General features: G+C 37.9%; 1 protein-coding gene and 1 non-coding gene across 4 annotated transcripts in view; both read left to right on the top strand.

The window, feature by feature from the left end:
- Nucleotides 1–15,041, top strand: part of Ubtd2 (ubiquitin domain containing 2) — a 49,869-nt gene that overhangs the window by 8,021 nt on the left and 26,807 nt on the right. The window contains exon 1 of one of the 3 annotated variants that reach the window (XM_051180991.1): nt 13,588–13,619. The exons of the other annotated variants lie outside the window; for them this stretch is intronic. The gene's annotated coding sequence lies outside the window, so the exon portion shown is untranslated. Of the gene's footprint in view, nt 1–13,587; nt 13,620–15,041 lie in introns of those variants that run through there. 3 annotated transcript variants of the gene reach the window in all.
- On the top strand, nt 9,335–9,407 carry Trnak-cuu (transfer RNA lysine (anticodon CUU)). The gene has a single exon. It is a non-coding gene; the product is annotated as a tRNA-Lys (tRNA).

Here is a 15,041-nt window from a genome sequence, read left to right as displayed (position 1 = left end):
TGTGAGTATATCCTTCACTTGGGATAGATAATTTATTTCCTAGGAGAGTTATGAAGCTTCTTTCAGAATCTCCTTATTTTAGAAAGGGTCATTGTACACTGCCCAGGCTGGTATCTAACTCTACAGGAATGTGCCACCATTCCTGGCTTTTCCAGAAAGTTTTAACTAAAATAGCAAGCCTCCATTTTATTCTGACTCTGTGTACATGAAGCTATGTGTGTAACCATCTCTGTGATTATCAAGTAGTTTATGGTTACAGGAGAAGCATACATTTAAATAATTAGAGTTTTAAAGTCTCCACAGCAATGAAAAAAGTGTTAGGAAAGTTCAAAGAATACTAGGGAACAGGCTCAGAAGGCTTCAAATCAGAGGTGGTATAAGAGGTTGTTTTTTAATGTCAGGCGTGGTAGCACATATCTTTGATCCTAGCATTCAAGAGGCAGAAACTAGTGGATCTCTGAGAATTTGAGGCTAACCAGGGCTGTCTTAAAAAGGGGTGGGGGAGGAGAAAGAAAAAGAAAGTTGGTTTTTAATGGGGCTTCCATGAAGAAATGGCAGAATGTTATCAGAGGAGACTGATCTAAGGAAAGAATAAGGAATTTTAAGAGAATTCAAAGCTTGTGAGGGGAGAGGAAAAATAGAGTTCTTATTTTTTTGAAACAGGGTCTGCTGCTGAATTTGGGGCTAGCTAATTTGACTAGACTAGCTGGCCAGCAAGCCTGAGGGATCCCCTGTCTCCATCTGCCCAAAGCTGGGATTATAGAAGGTGCTGCTGCCTTTGGTTTCCTTATCTACCTTTTTCTAGTCTAACACAGGACCTTATGCTTGAACATCAGGTGTTTACCCAGTGAGACATGTCTTCAGTTAGATTTTTATAAAAGACTGTATCTAGTTCAACAAATATCTGCTGTCTGCAACCTAGATTAAACAAATATGAATTGTATTTCTTTTGGAGGGGGGTATGGCAGTCTTGTTGCCCAGCCTGGTTGTGATTTGGTGTAGCATTGAGGATAATCTTGAACTCCTAATCCTCCTGTCTCTTATTTCCTGACTGTTAGTGTACCCCACATTCAGTTTCTTACAGTACTAGGGATCAAACCCAGGACTGTGAGCATGCTAGGCAAGTACTCTACCAACTGAGCTACATCCTCATTTCTGTATTTCCGTTATATAACATGCCTTTTTTTTTTTTTTTTTTTTTTTCCCCTCCTTTGATTTAACAGTATGACAGTAAGCAAGGCATTTTGGAACTCCCAACATGCACCTCTAAAAAATAAAGTTCATGCCATGGTACTATGATTACACCTAAAACTTGGAACAATTTTTTCTTTGTGTTTTCCAAGTTCTAGTTCATAATTAGATTCTCCAATTTCTCTCCAAATACTTTTATATAACTTTTGTTTTTCAAACTTGGATCCTATTGGTATTTAGGCATTGCATATGTTTTTTTCTTCAGTTTTTTTTACATCTAGAAGCATCCCCTTGGGCACTGGCCTTTTTTTTTTTTTTTTTCTTTTACATTTTTCCTAACCTTTGGCTTCGAGACAGGGTTTTTCTGTGTAACATCCCTGGCTGTCGTGGAACTCACTTTGTAGACAGGCTGGCCTCAAACTCACAGAGATCTGCCTGTCTCTGCCTCCCGAGTACTGGGATTAAAGATGTGTGACACCGTATCTGGCAGAATTTTTTTTTTAGAGTCTTACAGATGGGCCACAGTCTGGAATAGTTTGTGATCCCTGGTTTTTCATTTTCTTGTGCAAATTTTCTGTAATTTTCCTTAAGCTAGAAATTAGGTAGATCTGATTTTAATAGAGAATTACTACTCATTAATATTATTAATGATGAATAAAAACTGGATATTAGCTAGATCTAATTTTAACAAAAGACGATTATAATGTACCTAGGTTACAGTGGATTTACATTCTGCCCATTTTCTCTGTTGTCTTCAACATTAGAATAGTTTGCATTATTGACCAACTCTAAGCCCTTAGCTCATGTCATCTTCACAACTTCCATTCACTACTTACAATGGTGTCCTTATTCCTCCTGTTTAAAAAAAAAATAGTATAGTTATTTTTGAATATCACTTTTCTTAGAATATATGCTGCACTTGACAGAGAATTTAGTTCTGTATTCTTATGTGTGTATATTGTGTAGCACACATCTTTTATTTCTTAACAGTGGTGTTTGAAAGAAAAGTTCCTTAATTAAAGACTGTACTTGATTCTAGAACAAGAGCTTTGTTTAAAAAGACCATATAGTGTAGTGAAGACCCTTGAGAGCAAATCCACTTACCCCTTCCTCTTATTATTACCTTAGGTGAATCACTTGACTTCCCAGCTCCTTTTTTTTTTTTTTTTTTTTTTTTTTTCCTCATGTTGGATAAATTAAAACAATTGCCAATGTAATTTTCTTTTTAGGTATATGTCACATTTAACATATTAGTGGTAACTTTCATGCCAGGCTCCAGCATTTAATATCTTTTTATTATGGTTTTACAGTCAGTAAAATCTTCATTCACAAAAAGGTAAAATGAAATTATTTAGTCCTAAGCATATACTGAGCAAATGCATCTGAGCCTTTGGTAGCATTTGGTGGAACCTACATGCTAAGTGCTGTGTTAATGTGCTCACTTGTACAGCCTTACATGTGTGGGTAACTGTGCACCTCATTATCAAAAGGCACCACAATCAGTAGCATGTTTGCAGAATTCCCTTTCACATGTGCATAGAGGCAAGAGAAGCTTCATGATAGCATCTGCACAGTGTGAGTCTGTAGCAGAAGCTACCCCATCTCATGATAGCTTTATGTTTGAAATTTGACTTTGTGGCACTTTGTACTGCAGCACTGGAGAGACAAGGCAGGCAGATCTCTGAGTTCCAGGACAGCCAGGTCTACATAGAAGGATCCTGTCCCAAAAAGGTGGGGGTAGGGGTGGGAAAAGTAGCAATAGAAAGTCTTTCAGGCCATGTGGAGGAGGCTCTGGGGAGGCTTTTGCTCTTGTTCCCTTGAGTTTTTTGGAGCCAGTTTTAAAAATTAAGATCTTAGGAAAAATTTTCACGTAATTTCAGTTTTTCTTTACTATGAGGTTGGTATAATATGCTGGTTATTTTAAATTACTGAATATAGTGGGTCATTTAATAGGTTTACTCAACTTAAACTTGCTACCAGATTTATTTGAATTCTAAGAAGACTGATGTTGAGTATGCAAAGGAAAGATTAATGCATTACTAGCCATGAGTGGCTGTACCATTAAACACAGTCATCTTACAGATTCTGGAAGCTTCTTTACTCCTTTCCACCCCTACCCTCAGTTTACTTTCCCCAGGACTTTTGTCAGCAAATAAGGAACAAGCCTTCAGATAGTCTTTCTCTTCCAGATCAACTTTGGCTTCATAATGTATTTCATAAAGTGCAGTTGCTTCATTATTTAGGGTGTGAACTAGAATGCAACTTGACACTGGGAGGCTTACTCTCTCTTCCTCTTCCCTGGCTTCAGTCTTCTAGAAAACTACTTTAATTCTTTACCTCTAATTGAGGAAAGCTTGTGTTAATGTTTACCCTCAGGAAATTCAGACAACTTGTACTTCATGGAAAGTCCCTGATTGATTAGAGGCCTATGACAGATTTGTCTGTAGCATAGAGAGGAGGAACCAGAGCTAGAAATGTAGCTCAGAGGTAAAGTGCTTACTTAGTATGCTCAAGACCCTGGGTTCATTTCCTAACAGAGGACAGAATCAGATGAGATTCCACAGGTTTTATGTGTGCCATGTTTGTTAAAAGCCCAACCATGACTTCTGAAGAGTGGATAAGAAGTCAGTGAAACGCAGGGATGGATGTTAGAGGTGTGTCAGTGAGATTTCTACCTTCCAGTGAGTAAGGAATGGCCTTGTCCTCTCAAGACAGTTGTAGTTTTACTTGGATGTGGTGCCCCCCCCCCATTTATTTATTTACTTTAGGTTTTTTTGTTTGTTTTATTTGTTTTTGATTTTTTGAAACAGGGTCTTACTAAAAACCAGACTGGCCCGGAATTCATAGAGATCCACCTGCCTCTACCTCAACAGTACTGGGACTTAAAGGGATGCATACCACCACATCTTTTTTGGTCCTCTGTTTTTGTTTGTTTTGGAGGAGGGTTGAGACAGGGACTTACTATATAGCCTTAACCTGGCCTGGAACTCAGAGATCTGCCTGCCTATGTTACCAACCATACCCAGCCCATTGTAATACACTAGTCAGGTATAATAGTAGCATTCACAAGGCAGAGGCAGAAAGATTAAAAATTAAAGGCTAACCTGGTTTATGTAGTTAAGTTTAGATCAGTTATGCCAATATAGGACAATTGCTCCAAAACAACAAAAAGCATGTCTGTGATATATTTTTTTAATTTTAAATTACATTTTTTTTTTGGTGTGTGTGTTGTGTTGGGGTGTGTGTTTGCATATACACCGTATATGTGTGGATGTCAGAGAATGAGAACAGCTTGATAGAATCGGTTCTCTCCCTCCACCATGTGAGTCCTGGGCATTGAACTCAGGTCATCGGGCTTGGCAACAAGCTTCTTTACCCACTATACCATCTTGCTGTCCTCTTCTAATATATTTCAGTTTATTTTAAAAGTACTTATTTCAGGGATATAGTTCAGTTAATAGAGTGCTTACCTAACATGCACAGAGAACTGGTGTTGACCCTTAGCAATGCACAAACCTGGGTTTAGTGGTACTGCCTGTAATCCCAATACTCACAATCATCCTGAACTACATGAGACAGACTCAAAAAAAAAAAAAAAAAAATATTTTCCCCAAGAATCCTAGAGTTTCTATAAGGTAGCACTTTGCTCTGCTTATTGTTTCCCTCAAGTTTGTGTAGGTTCCAGTATAGCTCTACTGAATATATAGGTAATGTAGCAGGTGGGCTGTTGTAACTTAATTATTATTTGGAAAATGAAAAGCTTTCTTCTTGGCTTTATTTCATTTGGGTTTTGAAATCATTTTCCTAATTGGTTCCTTAGTTACTTAGATACTCTCCTCACAGTAATTAAGTCTGGGATAAGTTTGCCCATTTGAGGAAGGAAGCAGTGATCTAATTTGCTTGTTAAGGTCTCCCTGCTTATTTTATATTCTGTTTTATATTCTGTCATCTTTAGCAAACCTAGTGAAGACTTGACTTGCTTTAGCTATGAACAGAAAGTTAATTGTACTTTGTAGCCCATGTAGTTCAGTGGAGAAGTGGACTCTTCTTAGTTGCCTTTTAGCAAACTGTGCTTATTAGTTAAATGGAGTAGAAATCCAGGCTTCATATGTACCCTGTGCTGAGTATTGGGTAAATAACAGTATGAAAGCACTGTTCAGTAGTTCTGAGGCTGGGGATATACCTTAGGTGGTAAAGTGCTCAGTTACCTTGCACAAGCTCTGGATTTGATCCCCAGAACCCAAGCACTGCGTAATTGGGTGAGGTGGCACACACTGATAATCCAAGCACTGAAGAGATAGGCAGGAGGCCCAGAAGTTCAAAGTCATCCTCAGTTATATCAGGAGTTGGAGGCCAGCCCAAGAGACATGAGACTCCATCTTTAAAAATAGTTCTCTGAAATTTTATATTTTCTTCCATATATTGCATATTCACAGACACTTTATGGATGCTGAGATGGGCAAAAATCAGGGTAAGTTCTCTTTGGGGAATGGTCTTTTGACATTCTTTACTAAAAAGTCATTTAAATTAGGGAACAGAACTGGTCTTTTACTTTTTTATTACTTAATTTATTGGTGCAGTGCTGGGAATCCACTTATTTATTTGTTTAGGGTTTTTTTTGAGGTTAGAATCTTGTTTGTAGTTCAGGATTGCCTTAAAGTCAGGATCTAACCCCTCAGTGTTAGGATCACAGCATGTAATGTCAGGCTTGGCTGGCCATTTTCATTTTAATCCACATTCTTTCACGTAAATAGAGAATTATTGTAAGGGGAAATGTATACAAATAAAACTATATAATATAGTTTAGGATTCATAATACTCTAATTGTAACACGGTGTGTAAGGTATTTATTAATATATGTCACGACTTCTATATTGTTCTTACTTAATAAAATCTGCCTTGCCTGTGATTTGCCCAGCAGATACACATTAAAGTGTATAACACACTTGATGATTTATGAGTAGTAGGTATCTGATATTTGCTAAATGAGTGGATCTTACTGAAGTTATTAAAAGTTATTAAAACAATGCCTTTTTAATATTTCCTAATATAATGTATATTTTGATTTTTTCACATGCATCCTCTTGATTTTTTTTTTTTTTTTTACAAAGACCCTCTGCTAATAAAGATTGATATATTTTTTTGGTGGGGATGGGGGGTGGTTCAAGGGTTTCTCAATAGCTATGAAGCCAGTCATGGAACTCTCTCTGTAGTCAAGGCTGGGCTTGAAGTCACAGAGATCTATCTGCCTCTGCTTCCTGAGTGCTGGGATTAAAGGTGTGAGCCAACACTGCCCAGCTGAAAGATTGATTTCATCATTGATTGCCATCTTGTAGGGGAGGAAACTGAGGTACAGAGAAGTTTGGATTTAGACAAGAAATAAAAACAAGAATAGACCAAATTGTCATATAAAAGTACTATGAGCTGCCTGATCCCTCCTCTGGAGCCCCATTAGCCCAGATATAAGTTCTGCTTTTACTTGTCTTAAGTCAGTGTTCTCCCCATAGATAGTGGGGACTGGGAGCTGTCTTTGTTCCTTATAGCAGAAGTATGTGAGCCTTTTCCTTTATCACATTTTAGAGTTGAGTTGAAGTTAATATAATACAGATTTTAATAACTCCTCTGCTTACTCTCAGTAATGGGCAATTGTCTTTAATCTTAAACTATTTCTTCATAAGGTAGAAACTTTGAACTGGGGCTGGCGGGATGGCTCAGCAGGTAAAGACACTTGCTGCCAAGCTTTATAACCTATGTTCAATCCCTAAGACTCACATGGTTGAAGGAGAGGACTGACTCCCTTAAGTTGTCCCATGAGCTTCACATACAAATTGTGGAATGCCTCTCCCTTTTAAAAATTAAGTATTAATACAGTTTTCAAAATAAAATTTGAACTGACCAAGTGAAATGATGAGACAGGAGCAGAAAAATGAGTTTGAGGCCAGCTTTGTGTACGTAGTTGGAAGCTAACCTGAGCTATATGAGACCCCAATAAAAAAAGATTAATTTTGAACTGAGATCCTAAGTATATAACTGGATCATATGGAAAGCAGCTCTAATTTTCATCTGCTTTACTCAAGTATTTTTCTTACCATGTCTGCCTCTTAACTGTCACACATGGAATGTTTCCAACTTAAAACTCAGTTGGTTCAAGTTTGTTGTGCACTGTTGAGATCTTTAAGGCTTTGTTTAATCTGAAGAAAGTCTTCAAGTCTGTCTTAAAGTCTCTTTAAGTGAGATCTTAAGGAAGAAGTTGAAGGGATGTGCTGGAAGTCCCTGCACCATCTTTTGAGCATGTGGACGTTAGGAACTGCCTTCTGATGTCACAGCTGACAGAGAGCAAGCTTTTCCTGTTTCTTATAGTAGATGACCCATCATTCCAAGAAAGAAATGATAGTGATAGAATTTGTACTTTGATGGTGAAGGTAGACTTTAAAACTTGAGACAAGTATAAATACTAGGGGCTGGAGAGATGGCTCAGAGGTTAAGAGCACTGGCTGCTCTTCCAGAGGACCTGAGTTCAATTCTCAGCAACCACATGGTGGCTCACAATCATCTGTAATGAGATGTGGCACCCCCTTCTGGCCTGTATGTGTCCCTGCAGGCAGAACACACTACATAATAAATAAATCTTTTAAAAAATGAATATTAGAAGTGTTAGATGTAGGACATTTCACCATTTGTCAGCATATGGGGGAAGATAAATTTTCAGATAAAATATTTAGGAGAGAAAATTAAGATGAAGAACAAAATCCAGTTTCAACAGAGTTCTGATTTAGTAATAAGTAGGAAATATGAAGTTGTAAGGGGTACGGTTTTTCCGCCTGCTGCCTGGTCTAGTCCTGCTGCTGCGCCAGCCCCAAATAATACACTGAGACTCTGTATTTGATATTATACTGTTGGCCAGTTACTACTTTCTTATCAGCTAGCTCTGCCTTAAGTATTAACCCATTTGTGCTGATCTATGTATTTCTCTTACAGGGGAGCTGGCGGCATACTGCTTTCTTCAGACTCTCCATCTTGACTCCTCCTTACTACTTCCTATTTCCTCCTTGTCTCCTAGTCCCTCCTATCTTCCTTTCCTATTGGCCAACAGTGCTTTATTATTAACCAGTATGAGAAACATAAATACATAATGGCATCTCCCATCATCTCCTCTTTTCTGTTTAAATAAAAAGAAGGGTTTTAACCTTAACATAGCAAAATATATCACATAACAGTTATCAAATAAGAATCACAGTTAACATTATTTAGTCCATTAACATTTATCAAGATTTAAGAAACTATTCCATTATTTATTTTATCTTTGTGTGTCTAAAGTCCTATATGTAACTTATCTTTAATCCTGACTAAGGAAAACTACAACCATAACTATCTGTCTTCAACTCCTTCAAAGACCACAGAAGGATAGTATATAAACTCTAGATATGACAGAGACATCTCATTGTCTGGTCACCCGAAGTTATTTTGTAATCTTCCATCTTCAGCCCATAGGCCATAGTGTGTCTGGCAGACTCTTTAGCAAAGCAGGAAACTTTAAACTGTCTTCTTGTATTGGCAGTTCGTCAGTCACTTTTCTCTGTGTCCTGCATACTGTCTCGCAGACTCTTCCATGAAGCAGGATCTCTGTAGCAATGTTCATCTTGAATCACCAGTCACTTTTCTGTGGGTCCTGCATGTCCAGTTTATACAGCATAAAGTCAAACAGTCCAGACAAGAGCAGTATCTTGTCCAAATGGCTAGTCTTGCCATATTGGAAGTAAACTCCATAGCGAGTTTTTTCAATGTTCATCTTCATCTTCCTTTCTGACTCAGGTGGTGTTGCCAGGAGCATTTATGTCTCATTGTCGAGAAAAACCCTAAACCATTTTAAATGCCATATTCTGTAGGTCTTTGAAAGGTTTGAAGAATGCTTATCTATCTCAAATACATCTCTGCATATCTAGAAAACCTAACTCACCTAACTATAAGTTTTGACTATTATAGGTAACTATCTAAAATCTGTACTAAATTATACATTACATTTCTAAATGAGCTATTATAAACACAATACATAAACAAGAAGAGAAATATACATATCACAACATTGACCTTAAATTGTATCAATAAATGAAAATCCATTCCAAAACAAAGTATTCATATCTGTACCCGGCTAGCTCAGTCGGTAGAGCATGAGACTCTTAATCTCAGGGTTGTGGGTTCGTGCCCCACGTTGGGCGCCATCTGTAAGGGGTACGGTTTTTCCGCCTGCCGCCTGGTCTAGTCCTACTGCTGCGCCAGCCCCAAATAATACACTGAGACTCTGTATTTGATATTATACTGTTGGCCAGTTACTACTTTCTTATCAGCTAGCTCTGCCTTAAGTATTAACCCATTTGTGCTGATCTATGTATTTCTCTTACCGGGGAGCCGGCAGCATACTGCTTTCTTCAGACTCTCCATCTTGACTCCTCCTTACTACTTCCTATTTCCTCCTTGTCTCCTAGTCCCTCCTATCTTCCTTTCCTATTGGCCAACAGTGCTTTATTATTAACCAGTATGAGAAACATATATACATAATGGCATCTCCCATCAATGAAGTATTTGGTAGGTTATTTGTAGGAAATTTCAGAATGCTATATATTACAAAATTTCTATTTTTTTCCTTTGTGTATGGGCATGTATGTGCTACAGTGCTCATGTGGAGGTCAGAGAACAACTTCATGGAGTCAGTTCTCTTTCCACCTTTATGTGGGTTCTACAGATTGAATTTAGGTTATCAGGCTTGCATGGCAAGCACTTTACTAACTGAGCCATCTTGCCAGCCTGAATGTTATAAATTTTTAATAGGAAAATATTGATTAATGGTATCTTTGCATTTACTCTTGTTACAGCCTAAAAGCTTATTGTAATGTTGCTAAATTAAATCAATACTTGGTAAGATATTCACACTGAACCACTTGTAAGGTCATTTTTCCTTTTAGATAAGAACAATTGAAACTTTGTGTGCGTGTGTGTGTGCGTGCGTGCGTGCACGCGCACATTTTATATATATAAATATAACATGCTGTTTATATACATATATAGAATGCATGTAATATATATATTATATAGATAAATTACCTGTAATCTCTTTGCCTGCTTTATGTAAGAACTTAAGGCTAATGCTTTATTGTTATCGTAGGGATTTATTTACAGTGTGGGGGAATCTGACATAAGGCCTTCTATTTGCTAAGCAAGCATTCTACTATTGCACTTAGAAACCCATTTCAGAAGAACTGACAAGTGAATACAACATCAAGTAAATGTATTTACCTGTGTTTTTGTTAGAACTCTAAAGAACATCAAACATCAAAAATTTCAGATTCAAGATCTTTGTAAACTTGGAATGTTTATCTTAGGAAACAATTAGAATTTTCTTCTTTGGTGGGCTCAGTACAAGCCACTAACATACTCTTGGTAAATGGCATGAGCTGTTTAGGCAGCAGTTTGTGGTTATGTCATTTCTGGTTTCCTATGCCATCCGTAGCATCAATTGCTACCTTTAAAACTTGATAGATCTCTGAGACTTGCAGATGAATGCAGGTTTACTTGAGGAGGGTGAATAGAAGTTAAGTCTGTGGAACATTCATTCTTGTAATAATTGTAACTATGAAACAAAATATAACAAACTAGAACTTTGGAACTCAGTTGGATTGAGTCAGTCTCATTTAGCTGTATAGTTTGAAAATTCTTCAAATTTAGGGTGGAGAGGTGGCTCAGTGGCTAAAAGCACTGGCTGCTCTTCCAGAGGTCCTGAGTTCAATTCCCAATAACCACATGATGGCTCACATGAAGTTGTGCATGCAGATAGAGCACTCATATACATAAAATAAATAAGTCTGTTTTAAAAAATTCTTAAAATTTAATGGGGCTGTTGGAAGTATGGCTCAGTCAGTAAAGTGTTTCTCTTGCAAGCATGAGGCTCTAGATTCAGTTTCAAAGCATATTAAAATGCTGTCCATGTGGTGCTTTCTTATAATACCAGCTGGAGAGATGGAGCTATGAGGACCCCTGGGGCTTGATGTGCTACCCAGTCTAGCCTAGTTGGTCAGCTCTAGAATAAAAGATTTTCTCAGAGGAGAGGAACATGTTCCTGAGGAAGAGAACTAAGGTTGACTTCAGCATGTTCACACATGTGCACATGCATAGTCTAAAAAGTTTGATGGGCATTTGTGTTGGACACTATTCTAATAGTTTGAAAACACTACTTCATGCACATCTGTAATCTGGTACTCAAGAGACTGAGACAGGAGGATTGCCAGTTTGAAACCAACAAAGATAGTATTATGATTGAAGCTGTAATATCCCTAGAGGTTCAGGTATTTGATTACCTATTGCCTATGTGGTGAGGGTCTGTGAAGCCTGACCTGCAAGGAGTGGGTCCCAGGGCAGGACCTTTAAATGGGCTTCATTTCTTGTATCTGCTGCTACTCTTACGCTTCCTCCACATTTTTCTTTTCTGAGACAGGGTTTCCACACTGTTTCTCAGGGTGACCTGGAACTCTGTGTAGCCCAGACTAGATCTGATTCATGGCAGTCCTCCTGCCTCAGTCTCCCAAGTGTTGGGATTACAGGCATGAGCCACCAAACCCAGACTGGTCTCTGCACCTTACTTTTCTATGACATTATAAGCACTCTGGAAGCTCCAGCCTCCCCAACAGTCATGTATTCTTTCTCATGATAGACACAGAAACTGAACAAAACAAACCTCTCTTAAGATGCTCTATCAGATATTTTGTCATAGTCACAAGAAAAGTAACAATTTTATTAAATACTTGTAACAATCCTGTGAAATATGTTTTTGCTCTTCTCACCCCTGCCCAAGTACTTTATATCTTTAAAATTGTTCCCAAAGTTAGTCATCCCTCAGTAAGTCTTCTTTTCTTTTTTTTTTTAAAGTTCTTTTTGGTGTTGTTTTGTTTTGTTTTTATTTTCAAGACAGTGTTTTTCTGTGTAGACCAGGCTGGCCTTGAACTCACAGAGATCTGTCTGCCTCTGCTTCCCAAGTGCTGGGATTTAAAGGCATGCACCACCACCTGGCATGCTCACTCTTTGTGTTTGGTTTTGTTTTGAGACATGGTTTCTCTGTGTAGATGTTCATTCATTTTTAAATGAAAGTTACAGTAATCATGAGATTAGTGAGATGGTAATAACATTCTGCTTGGTATTTTCTGTTGGCTATTACTTTCTCGAGAAAACCAAAAATTTATGCCAAGCAACTACTTACTTACCTATGATGTAACAGCTAGAACATTAAGGGATGTTCCCTTGGGAGCATCCAGCTTTATTCCTAAAGAGCTTAGGGTAGATCAGAGAAAGCAGGCTCAGCACTTTTCAGAGTAAGACGAGTTCTCATATCACTCTCTGTATTTCAGTCTACAGTTAAGGGATTATTGAAAGGTCATTGGTCATCTTTTACAAAAGATTTACCTATTTATGTGTGTATGTATGAGCCTGTATGAGTTTATGTGCAGTGGATATGTGCAGGAGTCTATAGAGGCCAGAAAGGGGTTTTGCTTTTCACTTTCTACTATGGGCTATTGGGAGTCAGAGTTAGATTATCAGTCTTGGCAGCAAGTTATTTCACCTGCTGAACAATCTTAGAGCTCCTCAAAACTGTTTTAATGTCCACTCATCTTGTATTTTCTCATTTTCCTCATGGCTTATTTTATCTATTGTTGTTGCTGTAGTTTAGGGTACTGTTTCAGTGTTAGCCCACAAGGGCTCCTGTGTTAGGAGTTTGGTCCCAAGTTTGGTGGGACTTTTAAAAGGTAGGGTGTACTAGGGGGTCATTGTGGAGGCTCTGTCCTAGAAAGAGAATGTAGTTTCCCAAACAAATCTAAGTGAATTGTTAAGGTTGCTGGCCCTGACTTGTTCTTGGGCTTGTTTCCAGTGTGATCTCTTTTACGTGCTCCTGCTTTTGAAACTTAAACTGTAACACCAATGCTATGCTTTTGAATCTCCCAAATTGAGCTAAATAAACTTTTTTTTTCTCTTGAGGCAGGGTGTAATTATATAGCCCAGGCTAGCCTGAAACTCACTATGTAAACTAGACTAGCCTTGAACTTGTGGTGATCCTCTTACTTCTGCCTCCTTAATTTACAGGCATGAATTACCATTCCCTGGTAAATAAATTTCTTTATAAAGTTCATTTGCCCCAGGTGTTTTATTATGGTGACAATGGATCCATGTGGTTATTTAATTTTTAAAAAAAGATTCTATTTATTTTTATGTGTATAGGTGTTTTTCCACATGAATATTAAGTACCACATGTGTGCAGTGCCCTCAGAGGCCAGTAGAGGGCCTGGATTCCCTGGAACTAGAGTTGCACATGATTGTAGGTTGCCACGTGAGTGCTGGGAGCTGAACCTAAGTGCTGGGAGCTGAACCTAGGTCCTCTTGCAAGAACTGCAAGTACTCCTAACTGCTGAGCCTAGCTCTAACCTTTGTATGTTTAATTTTTGTGATTACAAGTTCTCCGGTTTTCTTTCTGTTGTTGATTCTTATTCTGTAAATGTAGATAGAGTAAAAACACCTACTTTGCTATATGTCTTTTAGGTCTTTTCAGTTTATAGTATTTAGATTCTGTTTTCTTAAATACTGGTAAATACTGTTTTGATATTTTATTAAAATATTAAGAATAGAGGAACTGCCAGGCTTGGTGATCCACACCTTTAATCCCAGCACTTGGTAGACAGAGACAGGAAGATCTCTGTGATTTGGAGGCCAGCCTGGCCTACAGAGTGAGTTCCAGGACAGTCAGAGTTATATAATAGACCCTTCCCCCATTACCCCCACCCCGCAAAGAATTGAGTATTGAAGCCTGTTGTAAAACTATTTCTCCAGCAAGCACTGACTCATATCTGTAATCCTAAGGACTAGAGGCAGAGCAGGAGGATCATCACAAGTTTGAAGCCATCCTGAGCTACCTAGTTAGGTTAGGCCAGCCAGAGCTGCCTAGGGAAACCATGTCTCAAAAAGCAAAGGAAAACAACACGAAACTACTTTTCCCATCAGATATATCAATATTTTTTACTTATCTTTAGTAAAATTTTGTCTTACAGTCTTTTTTATCTGCTATAAATGTAGGTGTTGTATCTTTCATTTGACTACTTCATGTTTTATATCGTTTCCATGTTCTGTTTTCATATATAAAGTGTGTCTCTTTTGTTCGCAGTATATAGGAATATTATGGCTATCTTGTATGTGTAATTTGAATTTTTTTTTTTTTTTTTTTTTTTTTTTTTTTGAAACAGAGTTTCTCTATGTAGCCCTGGCTGTCTTGGAACTTGCTCTGTAGCCCCGGCTGGCTTAGAATTCAGAGATCTGCCTGCCTCTGCCCCCTGAGCGCTGGGATTAGAGGTATTCACCACGACCACCTGGTGGTATACTTTGGACATTTTAACATATATATTTCTTGTAATTAAAATTCTTTATGTTGTGGTAATGCCCAACCATAAAATTATTTTATTGCTACTTCATAACTAATTTTGCTACTGTTATAAGTAGCAGTATAATTATCCAGTATACAGGATAATATGAAATTTACCCCCACAAAGGGTCAAGACACAGGTTGAGAACCACAGATCTTGCTTGTCTTCCAGCCCCTTATATTTTGTCTTTTCTTTCATCTATTTTGTTGGTGAAGCATTGTAATGTTTCAGATTTGTTAATGGGATTTTCTTTTTTACGTTTTACTTTGTTTTTAAGCAGGGTTTTTTTTTTTTTTGAACTGAAGCTTTTGCAGTTCTCTGACCTTGAGGCCCAGTGAGCTGGACATGTAGTCAATAGATAAATCCTCAGTTTATATGATCAGGGAGCAGGACAGGACA

This window comes from Phodopus roborovskii, unplaced genomic scaffold (assembly GCF_943737965.1).
Source record: "Phodopus roborovskii unplaced genomic scaffold, PHOROB, whole genome shotgun sequence".
NCBI classification, from domain to species: Eukaryota; Metazoa; Chordata; class Mammalia; order Rodentia; family Cricetidae; genus Phodopus; species Phodopus roborovskii.
The sequence above is the reverse complement of the archived record's forward strand: the minus strand, read 5'-3'. Positions and strand labels throughout refer to the sequence as shown.